At 40.2% G+C, this 11,170-nt stretch overlaps 1 long non-coding RNA gene across 1 annotated transcript; it reads left to right on the forward strand.

Moving 5' to 3' along the window:
- The first annotated feature begins 6,631 nt into the window (after positions 1-6,631).
- Positions 6,632-10,476, forward strand: LOC102080529 (uncharacterized). The gene is made up of 3 exons (XR_002057059.2): positions 6,632-6,817; positions 8,285-8,393; positions 8,479-10,476. It is a non-coding gene; the product is annotated as an uncharacterized LOC102080529 (long non-coding RNA).
- The last annotated feature ends 694 nt before the right edge of the window (positions 10,477-11,170 follow it).

The raw sequence follows: 11,170 nt of genomic DNA on the forward strand, positions 1-11,170 counted from the left end.
ACTTGGTATTTCATTCATTATATTGAGACAGAGACAGTATAAAAAATGGCTGTAGCTAGCGATGCTCCTTACTGGTTTTGGAATCTTCATTTAAGCTTCAGCGTTAGCATCTTGCCCACCATGTTGGTTTTTTTTGAGCCAGAAGCCCCAAAAAATCAACATGGTATTTGGATGAAAAGGTGGAATGCTAATTTACCAGCTAATGCTAGTTTGGTTGGCAATCTGTCTCAAACTTTATGCAACACAAATACAGACATATCAGCTCTTTATGCTGGGTCCCATTTGAAGTGGAAAGTTGGAAATCCGGAATTCTCCGACAGAAAGCCGCTCTCACGTTGAATCCCCAACACGGAAAGTTGGACCTCCACCAACTCTGATTCGCCAACTGGGATGGTAGCAGCGAACATGAGTAAAACTGCTGAACCATGGTTGGATATTTCTGACTATGTCATAGTAAGTAAATAAGACATAAACAGAGCACTGACCTGGCTAAGCTAAGCACCAAAAAATGGCTATTAACATCGGCTCTACCTTGCTCCACCAAAACTTAAGCGCAGGCGTCTGGGATGGTTCATACTTCACAGGAAGGCACCAGAAATATCAGCAGACAATGAAGAGGTCCAGTATTTTGACCCAAAGTTGGGGATAAGGACTAGCAGACACTAATCAAAAGATTCTGCCCATGCAGGTTAACTCTCCACAGAGGTAAAAATTAGATTTTGCAACAGGCTAAAAGTGGGGTGTGGGTTATATAGCTTCAAAAATACAGGATGAACAATGTTTTATTGATGCTTGCAGGCAGCATTATTTACAGGTGCCCCAGCAGCACAGTTATAGTGGCACAGCATCATTTAAATGTAAGCACCAAAGTAGCCTAGCTAGTGTTTCCCCTGGAACACTTTAAGTAAAGTAACGTTACCGCGTAACTCGCCAGGAGCTGCACAATGCTGTTGCATAACAAGACGGAAAAATAGTTTCTACCTGGGATGTTGTAACTTGGGTCTGGATTTTTAACCAGCTGCTTAAAGTCCTGTTTTTCCACTGTGGAACAACATCAGTAATTTCCATCCACTGTTTGCTCTTCCTGTCATATGGAGTGCAGCTAGGGAGTGCTCCAGCAAGACTTGGTAGAGTCATTTGTTGACATTTGGGTCACACATCACCAGCTGCTAGTATCTCCTCCATCGTAGACTTCGACAGGAAGAGTTTTCTTGTATATTTAGCAAAGTACTAATGTACCTTATTGTGTTGTGGAAGTTGCACCTTTTTAGGTACTAAATTGTCATCTTAGGCTGATGTGCTGCTTTCACTCCCTGAGTTGCCCAAACTTGTCTCATTTTTTTCTTGTACTAGGGAACATAAACACATGATGTTATTACAGCAATGATAATGATACTTAAAAATGTATACAGGTATTATTGTGGATATGATGTGACACAGCTGTAGCTGTAAGCATGCTTTTTAATGCAGCAGCTTCAGGCATTTGAACGTGGGATTGCATGGAGAGTAACTCCCTTTTGGAGCCAGCCTCAAGTGGCCACCAGAGGAACTGCACATTTTCCGGCTCCTTTAGCTTAATTTTCAATTCCGGTTGCTCCTTGAGAATTACAGGGAGTGCAGAATTATTAGGCAAGTTGTATTTTTGAGGAATAATTTTATTATTGAACAACAACCATGTTCTCAATGAACCCAAAAAACTCATTAATATCAAAGCTGAATGTTTTTGGAAGTAGTTTTTAGTTTTAGCTATTTTAGGGGGATATCTGTGTGTGCAGGTGACTATTACTGTGCATAATTATTAGGCAACTTAAAAAAACAAACAAATATATACCCATTTCAATTATTTATTTTTACCAGTGAAACCAATATAACATCTCCACATTCACAAATATACATTTCTGACATTCAAAAACAAAACAAAAACAAATCAGCGACCAATATAGCCACCTTTCTTTGCAAGGACACTCAAAAGCCTGCCATCCATGGATTCTGTCAGTGTTTTGATCTGTTCACCATCAACATTGCGTGCAGCAGCAACCACAGCCTCCCAGACACTGTTCAGAGAGGTGTACTGTTTTCCCTCCTTGTAAATCTCACATTTGATGATGGACCACAGGTTCTCAATGGGGTTCAGATCAGGTGAACAAGGAGGCCATGTCATTAGTTTTTCTTCTTTTATACCCTTTCTTGCCAGCCACGCTGTGGAGTACTTGGACGCGTGTGATGGAGCATTGTCCTGCATGAAAATCATGTTTTTCTTGAAGGATGCAGACTTCTTCCTGTACCACTGCTTGAAGAAGGTGTCTTCCAGAAACTGGCAGTAGGACTGGGAGTTGAGCTTGACTCCATCCTCAACCTGAAAAGGCCCCACAAGCTCATCTTTGATGATACCAGCCCAAACCAGTACTCCACCTCCACCTTGCTGGCGTCTGAGTCGGACTGGAGCTCTCTGCCCTTTACCAATCCAGCCACGGGCCCATCCATCTGGCCCATCAAGACTCACTCTCATTTCATCAGTCCATAAAACCTTAGAAAAATCAGTCTTGAGATATTTCTTGGCCCAGTCTTGACGTTTCAGCTTGTGTGTCTTGTTCAGTGGTGGTCGTCTTTCAGCCTTTCTTACCTTGGCCATGTCTCTGAGTATTGCACACCTTGTGCTTTTGGGCACTCCAGTGATGTTGCAGCTCTGAAATATGGCCAAACTGGTGGCAAGTGGCATCTTGGCAGCTGCACGCTTGACTTTTCTCAGTTCATGGGCAGTTATTTTGCGCCTTGGTTTTTCCACACGCTTCTTGCCACCCTGTTGACTATTTTGAATGAAACGCTTGATTGTTCGATGATCACGCTTCAGAAGCTTTGCAATTTTAAGACTGCTGCATCCCTCTGCAAGATATCTCACTATTTTTGACTTTTCTGAGCCTGTCAAGTCCTTCTTTTGACCCATTTTGACAAAGGAAAGGAAGTTGCCTAATAATTAAGTACAACTGATATAGGGTGTTGATGTCATTAGACCACACCCCTTCTCATTACAGAGATGCACATCACCTAATATGCTTAATTGGTAGTAGGCTTTCGAGCCTATACAGCTTGGAGTAAGACAACATGCATGAAGAGGATGATGTGGACAAAATACTCATTTGCCTAATAATTCTGCACTCCCTGTACACTGCAGACAATTTTCCGTACTTGCTGCTATCGTTCTTGGCAGACACGTTTGTGTTTGATGAAATCTAAACAAACATTACACAGAAATACATGGTGAAATATATACTGAATGTCATGTCTCTACCAGAACGATAATAATACATTTTTACTCAGCCTTGTGTGCAGAACGTGTGTTGATATTTTTAAATCGATTTCTAGCTTTACCATTGTGTCACATCCTGTAACGTGAGCTAGGAAGTCAGTGAAGGCTATTGTTAGATGTTGTCTTAACATGGTTAATGGGTTGTCAGATATATATTATGTTGCTTTACCTTGAGACATGTTCCAGTCTTCCCTGTAATTTTTCAACATTTCTCAGAAAAATGTTTTTTCACTGTGCACCACAACAGATCAACATTTCTGACAGCAGCGCAGCAGCAGACTGAGTGTTAGAGTATTGACTCTCTGAATTTTTTCGAATTCATTGAGCTTGTTTTTTTCTTTTTAATTTTGATCCAGCTCGCTGTAGTTTGATTGAGTTATCTGGTTAGAAAATGATTCATACAGCAGATTAGCCATTCACCCCTGTGTGGTGTTCTCAGTGTTTATTAAAAGAAAAATTAATAAATTTACCAATATATTTACTGAGAACACTGAAAGAAACTGACTGTATATTCCCTACACAGTCAGGTTCACTGGACCTGAGAGTAATATGTAATAATAAGTAATAAGTGTGGAAATGATTGCACATGAAAACTATTAAACGTGGCAGATATTAAAGGAAAAATTGTCTTCCCAGCTCCTCTGTGCATCACGTACACACAGATGCTCATGGCAGTTTATGTATACATGAACACTAACCTTTGTGTACTGATATTGTTTCCCCTTTTAAACGAATTCCCGCTCACACCACAGTCTGCAGGCTTTTATTTATTAACAGTTTCTCTTGGATTACAGTTCATTTGTTGCTTACTTTTGTTTCCACGTGCTGTTTGGTTATGTTTAGGGGTAACAATCGGTGAAGTTTAGGCATCAAACCTGCTTGGTTAATTACAGGCAATCAGCTATTTGGTAATAGTTGAGATTAAACTGCAGAAATCTTTAAAAAACTTAAAGCTGCCTTTTCTTGGTTGCCAGCGTGACGCGTCCCCCTCAGGGAAGTTTCAAAAACTTACATCGTGCAGGCAGAAAACATTCTTCCAATTGCAGTGCATTAGTTTGAAAGTGATGCTGACTGTAATGAAAAAAACATTACACTATTTCACCGTGACATCAGGCTGACACTCGACATAACATAGCACTGAGAACCTGCCTGCTATTCCTGCACACCTTACTCTCTGTAGTGTGTTAAACTACACACACACACACACAGTAAAGGTTGCAACATTGTACATTTCAAGCACAGAAAACCAGTCGGCTGTTGCATTTTCCTGCACACCTTCCCCTTTGTAGTGTCTGTGTGTGACTTGTATAAAATGGATTGGAGGATGTTTTTTTTGTGCATGTAGTCAAAACATCTGAATCATCGTTTTCTCACACTGTGCTGTCAAATTATGACGATAACAAATAAAGAGCTTCGAGTGCATGTATCTTATCCCAATCATCTGTTTGATAAAAAGATTTTCTGGTCAGAGGACCTTAGAAATTATTTTACAGGAGAGAGAAGCCTTGGAAGATGAATAGAAAGTATGGAGTGCATGAATCTTTCAGGTTTGTGCGGTTCAAAGCAAGAAGCAGCCACGGGGCTAAAAACTCAAAGTAAACATATATAAGAACTAAATCTTTATAACAGCTGAACAACTCTTTTATTTATAAATATTTTCTAGTGGAGATTAATGTTAAATATTACCCAGGATTCATAGTGTTTGTAGTCAAGATAAAGTCAGCACTAATTTCATATTTATTCTACATTTTATAAAAGTTTGTTTTATTGTTTTGGGGTTTTTGTAACTTTGGGGTAAGTAACAAAAACACAAAACACAGGAGTTATTTCAAAATTGAGCGGCATAGCAACTATTACATCAGATATTTATACCAGGACTATGTCTGAGTGCAGAGTACAGTATAAATAATACATAATGTGCAGTTCAGCATATTTATTAGACCACCACCTGGTTAATCCACCACTATGTGCAAGTGCTTTAATTTAGATTATATTTTTAATGCTAAAACAGAATTATTGTTGTTATTAATGTTATGCAAAGTTTTACAAAAAAGCAGAGAAAAGCAGATTATTATTTTTTTCATTCAGTAAGATTCTAAACACATTTATTTACTTGCTTTGCTGAACTGAGGTTTAGTGTTTGCATGTTATAGTTGATTAATTTCTGACTTCTCTTTGAAGTCCAGTGTGCCTCAGATTTAAACAAGTTTTTGACAGATTGCTAAAATATTTGTGTTTTCTTGTTTTTATCACAGGCGGTGTAATCAGTGTGTTCAGCCCTGTATGTTTCTGCATATTTATCAGTCTATCCCACCCTGATTAGAGAATGGGAGACTTTTTAAATGTATTTATTTATTAAGTTTTCACATTATTTTAAAAAATATGAAATATCAAGGAAATATCACCCACCAACTTTATTAGTCCTTCATCGACTCTTTTTTGAGATGCTCTTAGCTAACATGTGTTGGGCCTATTTATTGCTTACAATGTACATATATGTAATATGTTGAATATTTTCCCCCTTTTATAAAAGCCAATTCCTAATTTAGTTATAAATGCATTTGTTAATATAATACATGCAAACAACGTAAAACACAACCTTAAAAATGAACTAGCACAGTATCAATTAACACTGTGACTAATATGACTTTAAAACTGGTTTTAATTTGATTCAAATTATGTTTTTCATAGTTACAGGAACAAACTGACTTAATAGCAGAACACCTGAGATCAATGCAAGCTTTAAATGTTTTTATGTTAACAGAATTTAAAGGCAAGGGTAAGTTAATCTTAGGTGAGTGGTCTTTCTGAGCATGCACCAACTCGGGGGGAGGGGGGCAGAAGGAAGTGCCAGAGAGGAGATGGCAGGTTGGTGTTGACGCTGTTGGCTGTCACAGCCGCAACCAGTGAAACTTTTTTGAGACTTTTTTTTCCTTTGTGATTTACAGGTGGGGGAAGCATGTGAAGTTTCTAGGTAAGTCATAATGAGAGGTGACCAGCTTTGGGTTTGCAGGTATATCCTTGCTTTTTGGGTGAACAGTAAGTGACATTTTCAGATTGCAAGTTACTTGAGTCCAGTCAAGACACACACAGGGAGGAAACTAGGAGTAAAGACTAGAGAACAGGATCAGGTATAAACAAAAAAAAAAAACCCAAAACCCACTTACAGGCTGATTGCCACCACAAAGGTGATGGCAATCTGGCAAAGAGTGGTTTCAGCTAGCCTTTTATTCCCAGGAGATAATGAGTTAATGGAAGAAAGGTGTGCTGGCTGGACTAAAGGCAGAAATGCTCCACCCAAGGGGGCAAGGCACCAAGGCCTGCCCAACTCCACCTGAGAGCAGAGAGAGAGACAAGGGGAAGGAAAAGGAGCAGGCCTGCCGGGACCATGCCAATAGTACTATTCTGCTTTTAGGTGCCCTTGTAGGGAAAATGTGAAAAATTGCCTGAATGAACAGACGGTGTACCACTTTCAGCTGCTCCCTTATTTACAAGAGGTCACCACAGAAGGTAGCTCCACATATTTTTTTTTAGATGCCCTTCATAATGCAACCCCCAAGGAGTTTGTGCCTCCTCCTAGTCTCAGACTGGGGATCTTTTGGCTGTTAGGCAAATGTGCAAACCACTATGGAGAAGCATGCCTTCACCCTAAGCCTAAGATTTTTCCATCTTATACTCTGCGTAATTCAAAATGTGGGCATATTTAGAATTAGAATTGCACTTTTTCTTTATATCACGTTGTGTGTTTTATTAGCCTTTTTTCAGCGTCATGCTTCGCTTTTTGTAAACTCATTATCCAGCAAGTTTCTTATTTTGAATAAATAAAGGCTTTTATTTTGTAAGGAAAGCAGCAGAGTGGTTTGCGAGTGCTGAACTCTTAACCTCTGCCTTTGGGCTCTCATAGAGGAACTTCCTGTTGTTTTCTTAGTTACACGCACTGAAAACACTGAACGGTTTGGAAAATCCTCCTTTTACTCGCAGCCCTGGGCTATGTTTATAAAATAAAAGATAGCTGCAGGCGGCGTAAAGATCCTTTAAAGATGGCCACCTAAACATGCTCTCTTTAAAACGAAAGATTAAGTGGGCATCATTTGTTGAAGTTAATAACTGTTTGCTCTTCCGTAATGCATGAGTATACACGGCTGCCCTAAAAATGAGTAACTTTAATAGCGCGTGTATTCCTGTCTGAGGAAATACAGTCAGTGTGGGAGATTTATACTTTGGCAAATTCCTCTTTGGCAGCTCATTTTCAGTTTAAACTTCCTCTATTTGTGCAGGTATATTTCCCAGAAGTGAGAGCTCCCGAGTCCACCAAGCAAATGCGTGTCTCGGGAGATTGAGTGACATCCCCTGCTTTTAAGAGGATTTTATTTTGTGAAGGCAGGGAGATGGACCATGGCGCTAATCTATTCTGACACTGCCATGCTGGTGGATCTGCTATTCATTCAGGCAAAGAAAACAGGGGAGGCAGAGGCGGATCCTTTTGCTTACTTTGCTCTCATTGTTAAAACCCTCCACTCCTTCAGGTGTCCACAGTAATTGCCCCTAAACTTTGTGCTTTTAGATGGATATCATCACTTTTGCCCCATTAGTTATAGGGACTAAGACAAATTTTAAATACCAGCATATTGTGTTAAGTCCAGACTGAACTTCCCTGCTGATAAAATGCTCAAGGCTGTGGGGCTTAAAGAGGGCTTAAAGAGGTAAATTTAAATTCCTGTGACTCCGTGTTGGTGGGCATTGACGTGATCTTTGATTCTCTAAACCAGCATGAGGGCTAAAAATCTTTCACATCATCTCACTGGGGGGATTTTTTTTCCCTCTCTCTCTCTCTCTTTTCAACACAGGCTGAAACAGGCTCTGAATCTTAAATATCAGAGCTCAGATTCAACTGCAAACATCCTGATATGGAATTTTGATAAGTTATAGCTAAACACCATCGCATCGAGGAAACCCTCTCCCTCTCTCTCTCTGCAGTATGTCAGAAACAAGTTTGCAAGCAGCATCTTTGATGAGAAACGATTGCCTCGGGCTTTTCATTGCCACTCCTACAACAAGAAAATGTTTTGAGCGAGTGCTGCACATGGTGAGTCACGTCTCCTTCAGAAGCTTCTTCTTTGCATTTTTTTTAACACACTGAACCTTTTCATTCCTGTTTTTCCCTCACTCAGACTCCTCTGTGACGATGATTACTGTTGCGCCGCGATGACAGGAATCCCACCTGACATGGCTAGGCTTGCAAGCTTCCATTTGTTGGCGATTCGCTGCAGTGTATGACGGCAGCTACAGGTGCCTCTCTGTGGCTTAAATACAGGGGAGGCTGAGTTTTAATCATCCTCGCACACAGAGCCAGAAGGATGAATAACCGCGAGGGCCCCGATGAACAGGAAGGATGGGTTTTTATTAAGAAACATTTCTGACTGGGACTTCAGTGGAAAATGTGAATCCTCTCCTGGAAAGCTTCATAAGTGCCCTGGTTATTATGTATCCCTCTAAACCCAAGCTTTAGGATTAGTCCACTCCCATAAAAGCTAACATTTCGAATTTTAAATATAACTGCTGAGCACTTCGTGGATGATATATGCCTTTATTTAAATCTGCCTTTAGTGCTTTTTTTGGGTGGTACATAAAAGAGACAATCCCTGAGATTGTAATTGCTGTTATGATGTATTATCTTCCACATTAGCTTCCATGACAAGCGTCGCAACAATCCTATAATTTTACGTTCAAGCCCTGGGATTTTCCAGTTCCTCCATCGCATCTTTAGAAGTGCAAGTCATAGTGTGCGGATCTGGTTAGTTTTTTAGAGCAGGGTGGTGACTGAGTCCTCTAACTTGTCCCGACAACTCGGCAGGTTGGGTACTTCTCAATAGAAACACCTCGGCAGCGTCACGTCTGCTACCTGCACCTGCCACAGGCAAGTGCTTCTGCCTTACAAAGGCATAACTTAATGCCGAAGCAGGTCCCAGCCTGCATCCGCCCCCCTCTGCATCCTCTTACTCAGTCCTGTCTTGTTGTTCTCACCGCCTCATTGTCAGACCACAAGGAAGGCAGGAAAAAGTGGCTACTTGACCCTCTTTGGTCGCTTTCTTTGCCGTGACTTTCACATGAGAGCGTATTTTTTGCTTGTTTCCCGCATTAGGAAGCCAGGTTTTAAAATCATCCTTTCAGTTGATGTTATAGGTCCCTGACAGCTCAAAACAAGTATTAGTATATACACGTTATTTTTTCCAGGCCCTGTGTGCGCGCTGATCAGTGAAGTATAGCTATGTCTTCATTAAGGGCTCTTTCGGTATCCTTCCACTGCTGTTTCTGGACTGAAATGTCAGATTTCCACAGCTCAGGCCACTGTAAAATGAAAGCACTTGGGCAACACTGAATCAGTGAAACAAAAGTCAAAACACGATCCCACTGCGCTCATGATAACTCCCTCATGCATGCCCAAACAGATATTATTTTGAATTCCTTCTCCTTTATCTCTGTCTTCCCCCACATCTGCTGCCAATTACATCATCAGAATGCTTCAGTTCCTGTTTCCTCCCTCCTCCTGAATGGCTGATCACCCCTCAGCGACGGCCGAACAGACCCATGAAGTCCTAAATTTAGAAGGTGCACGTACCAGTGGGGATGAACAGACGCTATTAATGTTGGGGGGGAGGCCACAGCATAGGATCGTTATTCGGTTTCTAATCAGAAACTACTTTAGGTGCAGGAGTAGAGGAGTGGTATCACAGGAACACCTTACCGTTATATAAAAGATAATAGGGGTGTATAACATGCTCATGTTTTTGTTGACGCTTTGTTAGAGAATTAAGTTTATGGATTTCATTAATAAATCTTTTTAGCTTACTACACATCTTAAATATGCAACACCCTATAGATATGAATATTACAACTTGATCTATTGATTTTAAAGCAGACAGCAAATGTTGGACATTTTTACTTGATAAATAAGGTATGAAAATTGCTGGTGCTTTTCCTACTTATTGACGTCACAAGTAATTGTTTTAACACAACTTTGGAAGAATAAAAAAACAACAAACCGCAAGAAGATTGAACAGAGCTTCCACTGCAGACAGATATATGATATAAAGGCCACACTAAGTATGGAAAAATAAAAAAGTAATTACAAAACCTCTGAAATATTCTAGTGTAAATATCAAAACCTACTTTTTTGTTCTCTCTCAAACCTGTAAAAGAAGATGGGATCGTTATTAGTTTTTCTTATGATGTTTTTAATGATATAATTATACAATATATAATTTACGGTTGTTTTCTGTCAACAGAGAGGCCTGAATAATTAGCAGCCATGGCAACGTGGCTGGTATTGTTTCCAGCTTGTGAGTATATATGCGTGTGTGTGTGTGTGTCATGATGATGTTTTGTAGTGGGAACAACCACAAAAGGTGGTTTTTAGTACCTTGGCAGGTGTTTGTCTGTGACAGATTTTAAACAACACAGCGTCAAAGATGTGCAGGACACAGACACAAAACAGGTCGTTAGCTGAGCTGCAGATGAACGCTGAGTGTGAATACATGTGTGGTTTGACTCACGACTGCTGATGTCATGAAGTGCTGGTGATTACTGAGCGGTCACGGTTTAGAACATCAGAAGGAGGGGACTGGCGTGCTGTTAAAGGGCCATCCTGAGATGATTTCTGGTATTTTATTGGTTTTCTTTTTTTGTAGTTGTGGTTGACACAAATTCTTGGTCCCACTTACATTATCTGAATAAGTCTCGTAAGCCGAGGTGGCTGCTTTTGTGCATGAAAGTTACAGCTATTTTATTAATTTGACGAAAAAAATAGAGAACATCGAGCTCAAGCTAACTCCCGCTTGGACTTTACCCTGTTATAAGGTGTTC

This window comes from Oreochromis niloticus, linkage group LG18, assembly GCF_001858045.2.
Source record: "Oreochromis niloticus isolate F11D_XX linkage group LG18, O_niloticus_UMD_NMBU, whole genome shotgun sequence".
Lineage (NCBI taxonomy): Eukaryota > Metazoa > Chordata > Actinopteri > Cichliformes > Cichlidae > Oreochromis > Oreochromis niloticus.